A 7401-nucleotide genomic window follows, 5' to 3' on the forward strand; every position below is an offset into this window, starting at 1 on the left:
CTGAAGCGTGGACGGGGAAAGGAGCTGCTCTCCCACGTCCCTCGGAGGAAGGATGATTTGGGGCATGAGGACGGCCCTCCCGCAGCGAGCGGAGCTCTGCCGCTTGGGGATCTTGCTTTAAATGCCTTGAACAGAGGAAACTGCGGCGTGCGCTTCGGCTTTCCGGAGACTGCAGAGGCCCGGCTGCCGGCGAGGCAGCGCCGTGTGCCGGTGACTCATCGCCCCGCTCCCGCGCCCTCAGAGGAGCCCTTGTTAAAAGCAATCGGCAGTTTCAGCTAAAGAGGGATTACAGGTTCCTGTTAACCTCCCTTCTCCTGAGCGCACGCAGAATTTCCCTCCGGTCTTTGGAAATCCGCTGCTGCTGAATTGCTGCGGCTCTGAACTCCACGGAATTGTTCTGAAAGGCACCGAACGGCAGCACCGATGGCGCCGACAGGAGCTGCTCCCCGGCTTCCTCTGCCCGTGCAGCCCTGCAGCTCTGCCGCAGGGAAGGGGCTCGGCAGCGGGGGCAGCGGTGGCTGGGCGGGATGGCCGGGGAGGATGGCCATCCTCCATGGTCCGGGCCCAAATTCTGTCCTGGGCCAGGCGTGCCCTGCTGGCCCATTGCCCTGGGCACACAGGAGCCCAGGGTGCCTCTGCCACGCTGTCCCTCCCGTCCTCCTCGTCACCTCCCAGCCCTTTCCCGGAGGCGTTTTCAGCCTTGAACTTCCCCTGCCTTCCCCTCTCTCTGTTTACCAGATCCATGTAGCCGTTCCCTACCTGCTCACAGGCTATTCATCATCTTTGACAGAGGCCAAATTGCCACCAATTTCAGACAAAATTCAAGGTAAGAAATCAGCAACCCCCGCTTTGCTGGGCTCACAGCCGGGCCCTCCTGGTGCTGCACTTTCCTGCCGAGCCCCTGGAGGCGAGGGGGGTGAAGCTGCCGGGGATGCTGTGTGGGGCAGAGGGGCTGCCCTGAGCCCCCGCTAGCCATGTCGCAGCCTTTGCCAGAGTCTTCTGCCTCCAAAAATCAGCGGGAGGGTTTGCTCCCCCAAGGGCTCCCAGGCTGAGCACTTGCCCTCTCCGGTGCCATCAGCAGAGGCCACTCTGAAGGGTTGGGGACCAGGGTGGCAACTTGCACCAGCGGCAGATGTGGACATTTCATTCCCCTTTGCAGCATCCAACAGCATTTCTGCTCGGGCGGCTCTCTAGGACGGTGTTGTCTTGGCACACGTTGGCTCGGGTGGATGTGGCCTTCAGGAACCATTTGATTGGCTCAGCATCCCTCCGGAAGCGGGGTAGGAGCCTGGTGTCACCATGAGTTCCTGCACGTGCTTGGGCCGCAAGAGACAGCCCCCATGCAACCGCTTCGGAACAGCTTCTTCGCAGCGAAGGGCAGTGCCGCTGCTCCACGCCGGCCCCTCTTGTCCTCAGGAGGACGCTTCTTTCCATCCAGGTGGGCTTACACTTGCATTTCAACTGCTTCATCCTCTACCTGGCAGAACTCTGCACCTGAAGTCTGCTCCTTCACCCCGTCTGCGTTCCCCACTCCTGCTCTATGCCCCCAAATCCGCCTCTTCTTCCTTCTCTGCCCTGGAGAGAGGAGCTCTGCAGGGACTGTGCTGGCTCCCGAGTGTCACTTCTCCGAAAGCAGAGGATAAGACACAGCTCCTGCTCGGGGACAGGCTGGGACCCGCAGGCACCGGGACACTGGCACCCTGAGCACCGCTGTGTGCCCAAAGCCTCGCCTTGACGACACAGCCACGTTCTGGCTCTTCTCCTGGCTTTTCTCTCTTTCTTCCTTGAGCTCCAGCCCCGTTTTTCTTCCCACCTCGTCTCCTCTCAGCCACCCTTGGCTCTCTTTGCTCTCTGGTCTTCCCCCCACAAGGCCAAAGCCGTCCTGATGGGATGCCTCCTGTGGCAAGTGGCCTCACCGAGTGGCCACAGAGCTCCTGGTCCAGTGCTGGCATCTCCAGGGGCTCGGTGCGGCTGCAGTTGTGATGTGCTCCTGGCCTGGCAGGAGGAGGGCAGGGAGGACCTGGCTCTTGGCTGTGCTCCTGCATGAGGCGTGAAAGTGCTGATGGCTCAGCCCCAGCGTCCCTGGGCAGCGGTGGCCGGTGGGACGAGAGGTGCTGCGGTGAGGACACAACACATCGCCCGCCGGCTGCTTCATCAGTAGGGAGCAGCGGGGAGCACGGCCGCGGCGGGGGCCCAGACCAGCCAGCGTCTCTGGTGATGGAGCAGCTGGGGGGTGAGCGTGGTGGGGCCCCCCCACTGTTATCCCTCGGGGCCCCCTGCCACAAGCTGACAAAATAATCCAGAGTTGGCAATCTCCCGTTGTAGCGGAGCGCAGGTAAGCTCCTGGTGCTGCGAGGCCTGTGCTTCAAAGCCAAAAAAAACAGAAAAAGAAAGTCTGTTTTGCAGGTTTCTGTAAGGCACCAAATTTGCGATGGGGTCCTGCTGGTGTCACGCCAGGGGAAGGTCACCTCCAGCATGGAGTCAGGGCATTTTCACTCCTAGTGAAAATGGAAAAGTGGTGGGAAGTGCAGAGCTCTCTGGCGAGGTTCGTCCAGCCCTGAGGCGATGCTGCGGTCTCCCACCCATTGCCCCCCAGCAGCACCCAGCCCCACGCCCTGCGCGCAGCCCTTACGGGGGGTTGGAAACACGGGGAGAGGCCTGCGAATGGCTGCGCTCCCATCCCATTTAAGCTAGGGACACTGAAGAAGAGATGGGGAAGGTCTTTTTGTCCCTGCTGGCTTCAATAACAAGCCAGAGCAGAGCAGGCTGCCAGCCCGGGGGCCGCCCGGCTGCTCACGCCGCTGCGGGGAGCAGGGCCATCCCTCCGCGGGCTTTCTGTGCTGCTGAAGGATCCTGGGTGCTTCTGCTGCATCTTCAGAGCTCCGGCTTCCCATTCAGCCACGGCACCGCAACCTCCTGCAGCCAGAACAGGCCTTGGTCGCCGATCTCCAATGCACGCCCCTTTGTAAAACGGCCCCAGCGATCCCAGCGGGCGGGCTCTGCAGTGCCAGGAGCCAGTTGCCAGCACTAATCGGGACAATAACTTTATTTTTTTCTTTCTCTTTTGGGTAGTCTATAGCTGCAAAGTCGCTCTCCTTACGAAATGAAAATGACAAAAGATTGCATATGTGGAATTGTCATTCTTTGAGGTTTTGAACTACTGTATATTTTCTAGATACAACCCTGGAGCAAATCACATCCTCAAATCGATAAACGGTCGGTCAATACTATAGCACAGCATCATTTTAAAAAATCGCGCTTGAAGCAAAGGGAGCTCCTACAGTTGACGATTTTGTGCAAATCTTGAAATCGCATTGAATGTTTGCTTCCATTTCGAGGCACGTTGCTTCCTCCAGGCTCCTTCCTCCTGAGCGTTGGGAATTTCTGTTTGCAGCGATGGTTTTGCATGCTGACGAACCGCCCTGTTGCTCTCTCTTGCAGCAGTCAGGGGTGGAGGATGCTTGGCCTGGCAGCACCGCAGCCCCCCCGGCGCCCCATGCCTCTCTGCGTCTCCCTTCATGCCGTTCGGGCGCATTAAGCTGGTGTTTGTCCTTTCTTGCCTGTGGTGTGGGGTTGCTTCTATTGAACAGGGGCTGCCGCTGCCTGTCCGGGGATGTATTCCTCCTCCTCATCGGCGGAGGCTTTGGAAACCGGCACAGAGGTGTCGAGCGCTGGGCACGAAGCCCAGGGACTGCACAGCTCTCCCAGCCAAGTGCCCTGGGGTGCTGCCACCGCGCTCGCGCTCCCCCCTTTGCTGCCTTTAACTCTGTGCTTTCCATTTAACAGAAGGACAAACGCGACACTTCCAACTTCGACAAAGAGTTCACCCGGCAGCCGGTGGAGCTCACGCCCACGGACAAACTCTTCATCATGAACTTGGACCAGAACGAGTTTGCTGGATTCTCCTACACTAACCCCGAGTTTGTCATTAACGTGTAGGCGCGGTGCGGCCGCCCGCCTGCCCTCTCCTCACAGTCCGAAACTCCAGATCGCCTTGTACATACCGACACTAGTCTTCCGGGATTAGCAGTGCAGACATACATACCCTCATGCGAAATGCGCCGGCCGCTTGGTTTAGGAGGCCTTTCCATGTCCGTGCCACTCGCTAGCTTGGTTTTCCCTAGCTGGAGGTGTTCGGGGTTCAAGTTAAGAGTCAGTGATACTTCTAGGAACTCTAGCTGGTGGTGACTAGTAGGGTTTTTAAACAGAAATACACCAAATTGCGACAGTCTTTGTAATTTTTGACATCGGATGCTGAGATTCCCGTGACCCTAGCTACCCACAAACCGTTTCTGTTGAATGCTAAGCATGGTTGATATCTTAAAGCGTTGTGCTGAAGCTTGCCATGACTGTGAGCTTGTCTTAGAGGAACCTTTTGTTCCAGACAGGAATACATTTGATCAGTGTGGAGAAGTCTGCTTATAGACCGGTATTTTTAAACGCGTTGTATATACCGTCCGCCTGGCTCACCAAAGCCGCCTTCCTCCCTTGCCGGCCCGCGCCTCGCCACACGGCCGTTCCTACACTCAGACATTCCGACTCCACAAGAATTCCATGCCGGTCCTTGTAAATCAGAGCAAATCTTTTTCTAAGCGAAAGGTGGGAATTTTTTTTTTTTTTATTATTTAATTTCGGTTTATTTTTAAACATCTGGAGCAGTTTGCAGTTTTGATACACTCCGTCGGCACTCTCATAAATCTTTCTCCTGGTTTTTCACAGACACTGTCGAAATTTAGCAGCTCTGTAGAGGATATTAATATTCTACCAAAACAACACATTTATATTCTCGGTTTACAATTTACCAATGGAAAACGTGCCCTCTACAGAAGGGCTGCACTGAGGGCTATTTATAAAGGTAACTTTTCTACTTTACACCCTCTGCTATTATCTTAAAGCCTCAAAACCCATCAGTTTTACAGGCATCCCGATTTACCTGATTTCAGCCAAAAATCCCCGTGGGTTTTATTCAGCAATCCAGGACCTTCTGCATCATTTAAAAAAGCAGTGCAGGAGGGCAGGGGCAGGCAGGGGTGGGCAGGGACAGGCAGGAGCAGACAGGGACGGGCAGGGGCAGGCAGAGAGGGGCAGAGACAGGCAGGGACAGGCAGGGGTTGCCCATCGGTGGCCGGTTGGCAGCTCCGGCTGGCTGTTGGGCTGGCAGCAGGGTGAGCCCCAAGCGTGAGCACCCTTTGGCTGCTATTCCTCTGTTATTGCACACCCGTTCGGTTGGTTTGCAAAAAAACCGAACAACCAAAATGTCTGTTTTCTGAACCACTACCAATTCTAATGTAAATACGCACGGTTCCATGCCCAGAGGAGGAAAATGGGGATGGAATTCTAGGAATCGCGAGGAATCCTACAAAGGGAATTCTGGTTTGTAGATCTTTTATAAACCTCAAACTCTTACCTTTTGAAATTATTTTCTCCTCGAATGATTCATTGAGGAAAAAAGGCTGCTAGAAGCCAAAGCTGGTGTCCCGCCTGCCAGGGAGCAGGCCGCCAGGTGTCCTTGCCCCATTTAACATTAAATTTCAGGCGGGCAGTGCCCTGTGCGTGCGGGGGATGCAAGCTGTGAGCCCATGGTCCCAGGTACTGACCTGGGCTGGAGGAAACAAAACAAAACCCCAGAAAAACTGCAAATTGTGCCAGATTGCCGAGAGGGTTCATGCGATGCCCTGCACCAGACGAAGCCTGGGGAAGCCTCGCGCGGGGGCCGGTTTCTGGTGAGGGGTCTCGTGACTCCGGCGCCCGTTTCAGAAGACGTCTCGCCATCCTCTGCAGACCACAGCCGATGTTCAGAGCATGTATGTTCCTGTAAACTTTCAATTTGCTGCAGAATTAGTATTACTTCAGTGGTGAATGTTTTTAATTTCCGTACCTTCAGCTCTGAAGCCGCTCCCAGGGTCTGCCCGGGATGCTGTGGTCAGGGCTCCTGTGCCAAGGGGCACCCCGGGGCCGGGGGAGGGATTTAACGTCTTTTCTGTTTGGGACTTGTGTGTATGTGTTGGGGTGACACTTCTGCATGGAGCAGGCGTTGCTGGGCGGCCAAGCGTGCCGGGACAGGGCCCCGTGGGGAAGCCAGGCCAGCATGTGGCCATGCCCGGCTCTGCCACCAGGCAGCTCCGCTGGCATCTTCAGGATCTGCAGGATCCGTACTCCCGGCAGAGCTTAGCAAAGGCTGGGGCCCGCTCACAGGACTCGTACCTTGAGCATCTCTGACGTCGTCCTTTCTGCTCCTTGCCAAACCCTTACTTCAAGGTTTATTTCCAGATGACCTGTTTCTTCTGTGGATAAATGTAAGATGGGATCTGCCTGGCCCTGCACAGCCGCTGAGATTTTTACGGGCTCTTCCAAGGGCGGGCAGAGTGGCAGTGGTTGACTCACTGCTGTAATCTGATGATTTAATCTTCACTCCTGGGTAAGGGAAAGCAGTGCTTTGGGAGGATGCTGGGTGCAGAGGAGCTCCCTTAGTCCGTCTCCAGGTGCTCTGGTGCTCAGATAAAGCCCGGTAAAGCTGAGCGCGGTGCACCCGCCGCTGCGTGTGGCAGTGCAGCACCAGGGGACGAGGGGACAGGGTGAGCGAGTGACAGGCAAGGCAGGAGAAGGATGCGCTGGGGGACAGAAGAGGCATCTCAGCATGCAGCTATGGAGGAGAGAAAAATCCCCTGGGGCTGGCGAGGTGTAGCTGGAGGGGATTTGGCTGCAAGTCCGGTGTCCCGCACTCAACAGCCTGGCTGCAGTAGGGTGGGCAGTGGGGTCCAGCGATGGCAGGGTGGGACCCAGAGCCCTGCACCTCCCAGGTGAGGCAGGCAGAGGGACCAAGGAGGCAGGACATGGTCCCCTCACCCGCCATGGGTGGCGAGTCCTGGCTCTTTCTCCCCGGGCTGGATCACACCTGAACGCCCAGGTAAGTGGGGTTCCAGCTTCTCAGGTGGTTCCCCATGGGGCAGGATGGATTAGGCAGCCTGCCCCCACTCCCCCCGGGGGCTGTGTTGGCCCCTTCGCTGCCAGTTGGAGGCCGTTCCAGGCAGCAGAACCTGCAGGGCTCCTGCACCCCGACAGGGGCTGGTTGGCAGCGTGGGCTGCGAGAAGATGACATGGGGCAGGAGGACGGGGGCTCCTGGAGCCAAAGAAATAGCTGCTCACATTTCCCCACTGGCAAGGGATTTCTTTCCGCACACTGGTGTTGGATACCTTGGTGCAGGCGCAGATTCCCATTCCTGTCTGCAGGGCTGTTAGGGCTGCAAATGCCGGTGCTCCCTGGATGTGCCCTCGTCTTTCACTTGGGCATTTTGCCAAAGAAAAGCAGAGAGGACTGTGGCTGTTGGTCCAGGCCGTCTGCATTCCTGGTCTGCAGGGCAGCCCAGCTTGAGCTGGGGAGTGGTGGGGAGGCTGCCGGGT

The sequence above is a fragment of the Egretta garzetta genome, unplaced genomic scaffold (assembly GCF_000687185.1).
Source record: "Egretta garzetta isolate BGI_Z169 unplaced genomic scaffold, ASM68718v1 scaffold71, whole genome shotgun sequence".
NCBI classification, from domain to species: Eukaryota; Metazoa; Chordata; class Aves; order Pelecaniformes; family Ardeidae; genus Egretta; species Egretta garzetta.